Source organism: Monomorium pharaonis, chromosome 8 (assembly GCF_013373865.1).
Source record: "Monomorium pharaonis isolate MP-MQ-018 chromosome 8, ASM1337386v2, whole genome shotgun sequence".
Classification (NCBI taxonomy): domain Eukaryota; kingdom Metazoa; phylum Arthropoda; class Insecta; order Hymenoptera; family Formicidae; genus Monomorium; species Monomorium pharaonis.
The window spans coordinates 20,272,013-20,282,385 of record NC_050474.1 but is presented as its reverse complement, the minus strand read 5'-3'; the positions used below and the strand labels follow the sequence as shown (position 1 = coordinate 20,282,385).

Sequence of the window (10,373 nt, the reverse complement as noted above, 5' to 3'; positions counted from 1 at the left end):
CTGATCGTCGCGTGCAAAATATTCCAGATATTCGATGCATATTGTTCTAAAGGGCGATGTCTTGGGACAATCTCAATTAGATGATATATATTGGACTATTGATTTTCGTCAAACGATCGATTAGACTTAATCGAAGGATTTTACATAGATTTCGTCATTGGCAATACAATCGAGAAGTAAGACAATTGCAACTGAGTTAAATAAATAAAATGTTACATATGAAATATTTGTACAATAAATTTTTTTTTCTCTTACAAACTCCGTTTATCGGAAAATTTAATTTGAAAGTGTAAAAGCGTCAGCGCGATATTCATTTAACTCGTTAACTGGAACGATTATATTAATTCTTAGCAATAAACTTTCCTGAAAATCTTATTTGAAATTGCATGAAATGTTTGTCGTAGCTTGTTCGTAGCACGCGATCTTTGTGCGAGCAAAAATAAATCGAGACTGCCAACTGGATTTTAGAACAGGAAAATTTCGTCCATTAAACCGCAGACTTCTCTTTTTACTCGGGTTTATACTTGGCACGAGATTTATTGAATTTCTTTAGATTTAATATATCAATTTCCGCGTTTTTTCAAGGATAGTTTGATTGTGTAACTTTTGTTTGCAGACTCCCATCATTTCAAAAGTTTGACCCTTGATAACAGCTGATACAGCATCGTAAATTATTTCGTCTGTTTTCTCTTATTTTCTTCTGTTAGCTAGGAAAAAGAGAAGGCGTAATACATTTTTCTAAATAATGTAACATAATTTTGTACCATATAACTTTTTTAATTGCGGCAAGACGTGTGTATTCAATGTAATAGAATTGGCTCTATTGTTCCGTGAACGGTTCTCATTTTGTGCGGCAAACTTCTGCTTTCCGCGCTTGTCTCACTTTATTTACAGATTGTTTAAATCGCTTCGCTGCACATATCATTTATTTGTCATGTTATTCATTTTATCATGTTGTTTTCCATCTGTATTTTGTCGTTATTTTAGCACGTAAAAATAACGTGCATATTACTATGTATATTAATGATTTACTTATCTTTATATGTGGAGATCATATTCGTGATTTCAGTCGATGCGATTTAGATGCAATTTATCAAGTATTACTCGCGCCAAATTCCGTAATTTTACGTTATCTCACATGACATCTATTAATCAAAGGGACTTTATGGGTGAACGACGATGTTTTAACTTTCGTACGAGCGACTGCGTATATGCATCATTAGTTAATCGTTAATTAGCGTATCATTTGACAAATTTATGTCAGTGCGTAAATACGAAATCTGCATCTGTTGACGACATCAATATTGTTTTCATAGACTTGACTTTACCTTAGACATGTTCGCTGGAGACACTCTCTTCATCGTGCATGATACACATCTGCACGTGTTAGTTATCGGAGCGTACTATCATAATTCACATTCCATAATTTTCCGACATGTTATATGTTCTACATAAAATATTAGTAATACACATTCAAAATAATACATACAGAACTAATTGATTACATATTATAATTAATATTTATAGATTAATATGCAATATAACACGTTTTAAAAAGAGCCAAAACTGTATTTGATAACTATAAGAGATGTAAAAATACTCGAGAGTTATGCATTTTTCAGGTAATAATTAGAAAATTGTTTATATCTTAAATTGACAATTAGGAGTTTAATGACGTTAATTTTATGTATTGTTATTGAAATGTTCTGTTATTTTATTGTTAGACATGTTGAAAAACTGTGTACCTCATATATTTTAAAAATTTTTATCTAAATGTTTATAGGTTTATGTATGACTAGACATAAATACGCATACTGCATTATTCTCGACTTTACATAAAAGTCCTATCAAAAACTCTCCTGAAATGAATGGAACTTTGTTTTGCAAAACGATGTCATTTTTTGCATGTAAATAAATATTTTGAGAGAAACTTTTATATTTTGCGAGAGCTACTTTTCGTACATATAATGAATAATTCTCGTGATAACTAAAAATATACTACAAACATCGAATAGGATTTTAAAAACCTGATATAAAATTCAATAAAAAAGAAAATCGTGTACAGTTTTATCTAACATGAAGCAATGATTTAATGTGACTGTTGTTTTTTCCTTTTTCATTTAAAATTATGTTAATGATTTTTTTTATGTGCTAGCTTCGATTTTAATATTTGTAATAAAATATTTAGATAGGATATAATAAAAAAGCTTTTTCTATAATAATAATGTATATTATCTGCGAGACTCGTATAGATGGTTTCTGTGAGAGTTAAAATTAAAAGTTAAGTTTACTACTTACGTGAGTCTCGGTCTCTGAAAGAATTTCCGATTGTAATGCATCACGAATTCGCGAAACGTCGCTGGCTAGTGAATGAAAGAAGTAAGTTATACGGAAATATTATTTTTCAATATTTACGGTGCCCGAACACGGCGTGAATACTCAACTCGTTAAAACTCACTCGGGTGACGATTCACCTCGCGTTTTTTCTGTTCATATTATTAATCGCATGATAAGGATATTTTGATTAATTTGCAGAACAAAACGCTTCCGGGATTGCCAGTGGCTCTTTTACAAAGAGATACGGATCGGATTTATGTTTTAATCGCCATTCACATCGTGACCTATTTTTAAGAAATTTTACGCGGAAATTTTATTCGCTTACAGATCTATTTAGCAGGATAAAAGCAGTGAAACTGTAACGGTTTCAATAAATTTAATTCTCCATACAACAGACGCAAAAAATGTCCCACTCTGCTCAATTATTCTTTAGTCGCCGCTAATAAATGAGACGCTCAGCGCAACAATTGCCCGTATTATCGGAGACTTACTTTGATTTGAAGGGATGTCAATCTTACTTTTTTAGCAACTTTATTTTGTTTTTTAAAAATACTATTTTTTATTTATTGGAGAAGAATAAGGTGTTTCCCGCAAAACATGCTTGTTCATAGATTTTAGTACAAAGTTTTTTTTTTAATAAATTCAAGCTGTACTGGTTTCTTGCTTTTGTATATTGTGTTGTTATCCCGGTAAAAAGCTTCAATGTAGAGAGCTTCACGTGTTTGTGACATCGAAATTCAACCTCGTCGAAATTACGTCGCTTTCAACAATTGCTGTCGCATCGAGATGCGATCTCATTGAGGTCGCATGGGGAGTGAGTTACAACTCCCGGCATAAAATTATCGCCCGCGCGCCGATCAAAGTAGCGGTCGCGGTGCAAATCGTCGTGATTTTGTTTGTCGGACAATACATTCGTCGCGCAGCTTTTATCCTTTGAAGAGGCTCGGGTGAATCTCGAATTTAAATGGCACTCCGCGTTCTCGGGGAAGCCCTGTGCGACACGCCCGATCGATTCTTCCATTCGTCTTTACGCTGCTCAGCGCGTTCGAGCGGATTTCTTCAACTGTGGCTTTCCCGCAAACATTATACACTTCCAAGAATTTCCATGCAAGACCATGCCGCCGAACCGTGAATATTGCTTCTTCATTCGCTGCATATTATGACAAATTACAATTCCTAGTAGGTAAAACGAAATTTACTTGTAAAATCTAATTCTACAGAATTATTCATACTGTTTATTTCTCGATTAAGAGAGTTAATTGATATCTTTACATTTAGTCACTATAACTATAATTAAAATATTATTAAAGAGAAAAGAGAGAGAGAGAGAGAGAGAGAGAGAGAGAGAGAGAGAGAGACGTATACAACAGATGTGAAATATGTTTCTTTTCCTTATAACACAATTATTACAAAAATAAGCTTCAAGTAAGGGTCGAAAGAAAGAAACACTCAGTGATCACTTTAATTAAACTTTAATTGAGTCATTTGTACAACATATTTGAAGTTTATATAAATCCAATCGCACGTATTCGGAATCTCCGACATAATTTTAAACATTTTGTGTCAAGAAGCCATTTTCTATTAATTAATAATAAAAATCGTTTTGACGTGAGGGCTAGCCCAATTTTTTTGACGTCGGCCGAAAAATGTTGAACTCCATTTAGGTGCTTTTAGTCTGAAAGCACACGAAGATCAGGCGCTGACGCGATCGCCTCGTAAAATATCAGGGCAGAAAGGCGAAACTAGCGATGTTACCGTTACTTTTTTTCCGAGCTATTTGCCAACTATGAAATGAATCACGTGCTTCTGGTGATGTCTCGCAACGCCTTCCGAGAGATAGGGCATTCCTCTGTCACGTGCCTGCAATGCCATCGCTTCCTCCGGTAAATACACTTGATGGTAGTGGCAAATGTTATACGCACTTCTCGTGGAAGGCAATTTCGTTGCTCTGGCGTAGGAGTCCAACAGTAGAAATATTGTGCCGAATAAGTAAAAATAAAATGCCAACTGCAAAAGATCAATAACATTTTATCGCACTTTATTGCTACAACATACTTTGACCGGTGAAACAAATAAATCAGATCGGCGATTTTCAGAGAGGAGATACGAAGGTAAAAAGAGGCAACGGACACGCAGCACGCGAATACGATATCGTAAAAATATAACGGAAATATTGGACTCCATAAAAACTGCCGAACACATGAAAAATAGCGTTTTGATACGGATATCGCTTTTGAAACAGTCTGAAATGATACTTTTATTTGTTTTTGCGCACTTTTACTAGATCATTTTCTCGTTTTGTCATATTATTTTTCTTAATATTGAGGCGAATTTTGTATTTTCTTGACGATTTAACAAAAGACTGAATTCAACGCAAATGTACTTTTGTACATGTAAAGAAAGACTCAAATTACAAACTGTTTTATCTTTCCTTATATTTCTTTTGTAATACTAAATTATAAGAGAATAAAATTTCATTTAAGAGGGTAGAAACATTCAAAATGGCGAAATTTTAGTAAACTTTGAATCGTTAATATAGGTATAGAAATCCTTTTGTATAAAAGTACAAAATCCTTTTGCAACCCATTTATATCGTTAACAATAAAATTCTATTTTCAAAGTTACAAAATATTAATATAAATGAAACTGTTGCAGATCTGACCCAACGTGCGGTGTAAATCGTGGTTTTGTAGAGATTGTGGATGCTCTAATTGATATATTTAACTGAACCACAAACGGCCATTATATGTATAAGCGAAAGCTTTAAACTATACAATGAACTAGAATTAAAAAATCCGGTAAAATGGATAAAATGGAACCAAAAATACAAAAAAAGAAGTAAAGAGAAGATTTCACTGATATGAAATGTTCATGAATTATTCCTGCAAATCCCAGATTTACACCGCGCGATGATTTAGGTTGCAGTAGCTTCACGTACTGTTTTACTGTGAGAATAATATTTTATTTTTAATATGTAGTATAAAATATCACAAAAAGAATTTTAATGAATCGAAACCAAAATTTTCGCCCATCCGTACTCATAACTATTGAAACTTTATCTCAAACTATTGTACAACATACGATTTTCGTTTAATATTAATAATTATCTGTTGCTCAGATTAATATTGAATTTTTATATGTGTATTAAGCAATTTAATGTACAAAACGGGTATCGTTTTTTTTTTTTTGCAAAAAAAGGTAAATTAACCGTGTAAAAACAAAAACTTTCAAACTCCTAAAAAAATCATTTACAAAGAATTGTTACACAGTAAGTCAGTTTTACGCTGCCCACGTACATATACATTGTCAATCTTTTATTTATACGTAAATGCATCTGCAGTGCGTCACTTCCCTTATATATTCGTAAACTCTAACGATCGATAAGGTACAATGCGTACTCTAATTTGAGAGTCGGCAGAGAACGCTGCATATCGCAAACGCGCCGTGAATTCTAATTCACATGAAAAATTTATGTCCTTCCCTTCCCTTCTGTTAAACAATGATTTTGATATTGATCTTCGGATAAAGGTGATGCGATATCGAATCTTCATTCTATTAGTTTATAAGCTTATAATTTATGAATGCTCGCATGCATAATTCTGTTTTTCAATACGATTATATTATCCATAGACGAGATATAATAGACGCGTATGATCGATCTACTATATTTCATTCGGGTTGACGTACCATTAACCACTATCAGCGATAACTTGTCGCGATTGAATCCATAATTTCCTTAACAGAGTTGTAACGTATGATATCTAATATACATTCATGCGTGTCACGATGGATGAATGCGGGCAAAAACGGGAATCGTTAAGCACACTGGAATATAATGCGAGCGATTATAGGTATCTCTTTCAGTCTGGCATTTTCCGCCGTTTCCCTTTACATCCTTTCGTACGATTACAGCTTACCACGATAATGAAAATGCCGAATTAACGTTTCTTCATTTTTGTCCTTATTCATGCCATGAACGGAGAAGATTTCGCACGGAAAAGCGAGAGCTAAAGAGCGTTTCGCGCCTGTAAGGAGAAAACGGGATCGATCAAACGGGATTTTCATTGCGGTTTTTCGGCGGAGAATTATCGCGGCTTTACCCATTGTACAGATCTTGGTCCCGTTAATTGTGCGATCACCATCGGCAGCACGCATTTTATGATCGTTTCAGCGGGTTGCGCCACAACGAGGATGATCAGTTCCTTCAGGTAGCCGAGAAATTTTACGAGAGTCAAATCTGTCATTTCACTGCGCCCGCCGAGATTACTCGCGCAACATTTCGGTACGCGCGATCGGAAAGTCGGTCTGAAGCATATTTATTCACGTCATATAGTTCGGAATACATTTGTCACGAATGCTGGGAACATAGGTTGCATTTTACGCGAGAGAAATTTATCATATTGCCTAAACACTGTAACGATCTGAAATTTATCGCGTACAACGAAAACAAAAGGCAATAAACTCGTGTCGAAATTCGTGCCTGTTCTATTCAGCAGCAACGTAGCTACGTTGCATACGCTTTCCGTGAATTCTGATTAAAATTTCTAAGGGAAAGAGAGGAACGTTTAAAAAGAATACGAAGCGTGTGTTTTAAAGCAGATAGACTCATTCCCCTCAAATTTTATTGGAGTTTGAGCAATTTTTTCTAATATACGCAATTTTATGTTTATTATTTAAATTCGAATTAAATTTTATTATAATATATATTTTTTGAAAAAATTTATTTAGCTAATCTCAGAATTGCATTTGCGATTTTGTGCATAATTTTTGTTAAATTTGTTTAGAGAGCACATCTTGTACTAATTAATTAGTACAAATTAATTAATTATTTAGTACTAATTGGTTTTTTTTATAAAGGTGCGAGAGATTTCTTAGAATTTGTAAAAAAATAATCTAATATACAAAATAATAACGGAGCACTCCGAGAAACTCGTAGTGTCAGCGTTATTCGAATTTATTAACTTTTTATATGACATTTTTTTCTTTTGGGAAATTACCTAGATCGAAAAAATACGAGACCGTAAAGAAAAAGTGTCTTAAAAGTAATGGAGTCATTTTTAAGAGAGATAAAATGTTACATACACGGCGCGTCGAAAAAGAGCTTTTATTTTATTTGTGGCAATTCACGATCCGTATTTTCTTCTTGCGACATTTGCGCAGTACGATGTTCTACGTAGGTATTATCTTATAGCGTCTAATGTGGTAGTGCATACTAAGTATATATTCGTAAACCTGCAAGAGTGGCAAATATTACTTTTGTCATAACTGCGTCGTATCACCTGAGATGCTATTCCGTAACCACTTACCGATAACTATCGATGTCGTTTTTGCTCACGTATTTTGATATATGAAAAAAGTATGCGCAACGACACTTAACGACATTTCGATAGTTATCGGTAAGTGGTTACGAAATAGCATGCATCCTTAGTATAAGCATGTGAGAATAGTTATTTATTTTATTTATGATTTATGTTGCATAAAAACTCATTGCTCCACGAATTGTAAAAAAAATTTAATAGATGACATTTTATGACTAGAAATAGTATTTATTTTGCAAAATAATTTAATATTTTATTTTCTATTTATTAATCTGTAAAGTAAACTTAAAATAGCCTTTTAAATATATATAATTAAATATATATATAATTAAAATATTTTCTTGTTATTTAAATTCTCTTTTTCTCTTTCTTCCTTCTTTTCTCTTTGTTTTATTCACTTATTATAAAAAGGTTATTGATTTTTTGCGAGCAATTAAATAAAAATAATTAGTGCAAAAATAAATCTTTTGAAGAAGAAGAGGAAGATTTATTTTTATTATAAAAGAAATCAGATTTTATTAAAACATGTCTAGAATTTATTTTGCTGAATTTCTATGCTTGCAACTTTGTTTTCGAAATCGAAATATGTAAATAAGAGATCTCCAATTGTCCTATAACGGAAATAAGATTTTCTTAACATCTACTTGAGGGAATTACCTCTTGCGACACTGCATCTTGATTTACGTAGCAATCCAATTTAGGAATCAAGCATTTAGAAAATAAGAGTGCAAAATGAATGTGCGCTTATATCAGAATATATAAATACTTAAATATTGCATTAACACTTTATCGTGTCTTTTATCATTTTCCACGGAATTTCTAGATTTTTACAGTGATATCTCAAAATTTCTTAATTCATGTGTAGTTTGTTACAAGTTGCAGGTTTAATTTAAGTTTGTCGATTTATGCTATTAACCAATATACACTTGATTTAGTGAAAGTTTTAGAAACATGCAACATATATAACTCACGTCAAACTTTCAATCTTTGAATAGATCTTCATTAAACGTTTACAAAATGTTAGCACGTTCTTTAATCATAATATCTACCATTACGACGCTTCTATAACTTCGTCAGTTTGCTTTCTTCACGAGAGTCTTTGTGTGTAAGATGCTTATTTGTATTTGAACGTCAGCTGTAGGTAATTGGCCGCCAGTATCACCGCGAACAAATATAATAGCTTATAAGTAACTTGACATTTTTTTAAACGCAGCTTGTTTTACAAGTAGTTTAACAGGTTAACAAAAGCTAAATTTTGTAGCCTCGCATTCGAGAAATTTATTTGGAGTAAGCAACGTGCATTTTCACGAATTTTATTGGCTCTTTTAAAAGCGAATTTATATATATATATATATATATATATATATATATATATATATAACAATTTTTATAAGAATTTTCTTAATCTTTACAACGCATCCTTTGTCAAAGGTTTTTCTCAGCTTTAATACAGTTTCCTCCTAACTTTCGTAATTTAATTTGAAAGTACTTCGCTATTCTTACGTTGTATAACTGCATGAATTATATATTTTATTGCGAACAATCGCATACAAGTTATTTTTTGCTTTTATGCCGCAAGAAAGCTCTTGCCTCAGTACTAAAAATATTTCTTTGGTGCCTCTTTACGAAATTTAATGAGGTAACTCCTACGCCTTTTCCAACAACTATGGACACACTGGTTAAAGTGACATTACAAGGACTTTACTTTTGCAAAACTTTAAGATTCGCTGCGAGGAATATTTAAAATGGAAAGTTTAGAAATATTCTACAGACTATTTCATTTTTAATAACGGAAAATCGATTCAATATTAACTGAAATGGCCATACGATGAAACATTATGTGTACACGTCACGTGTAACTAACGCGTTAGTGATTTGTCAAAAGCGAAATCTAAAGACCTGTTTATGCAACCGTGATTGATGGTGTAAAATACACAGTCGACAGTTGTAGTAAATGTGTTCATTGGGGGGGGGGGGAGGGGGTTTCATCGAGTGTAGGAAACCAGTCGATCCAACCTTCTCCGACCTCAAAGCAGAAATTAATCTATACAGGAATTAATCTACACAGAAACATAAACTTAACCGCGATAACAGGAATAAACAGTATATTTTATAATAAATAGTAACAAATTTACTAGTTTAAACATTTGACATTAACATATTTTCTTAGGATTGAACCTTATTTTTTTATTAAGGGAAGAATTTCGATTTTCCATGCAGTTTTCCTTCTAGGAGGCTCCTAGTTTAAATCTTGGGGGAATTTCTAAAATGTCCAAATCTATGCATCGTCGATTTCTTATATTTTTTTTTTAATAATATAAATATTGTGAATCTACTTGAATCAAATTCAATAAAATCAAAGTATCACAAAGTAAGATCTTAAAAATGAAACGCTATTCTAGTTCAACAGAAAATCTCGCAGGTTTAAGAATTTCTGCACAAATTAGCTTTGAGATCTGTCTTTTGAACTTGGGTGAAATGAATGTACTGGTTGCTCATGTCTTAAGTTGCCTTATAGAGCAAGTCATCGTTTACTTATCTACGTGACTTTAAAGCTACGGACGTGTAAATAATTGCAGAGCACTAAATAACTCTTTCACTAAAAAACTCTCTTGTCTCTTAGGTTGGCATCAAGAAGCGAAGAAGCGAAGAAGAGTATGCGCTGTGCATATAATACTCCTCTCATTTAAATCGAAATAAATGCATGAGCTGCGTCAC

The 10,373-nt window shown here is 32.8% G+C and overlaps 1 protein-coding gene across 2 annotated transcripts in view; it reads left to right on the top strand.

Moving 5' to 3' along the window:
• The window catches only part of LOC105829458 (centrosomal protein of 97 kDa), a 63,118-nt gene that overhangs the window by 29,331 nt on the left and 23,414 nt on the right, over positions 1-10,373 (top strand). The gene's annotated exons all lie outside the window — the stretch shown is intronic.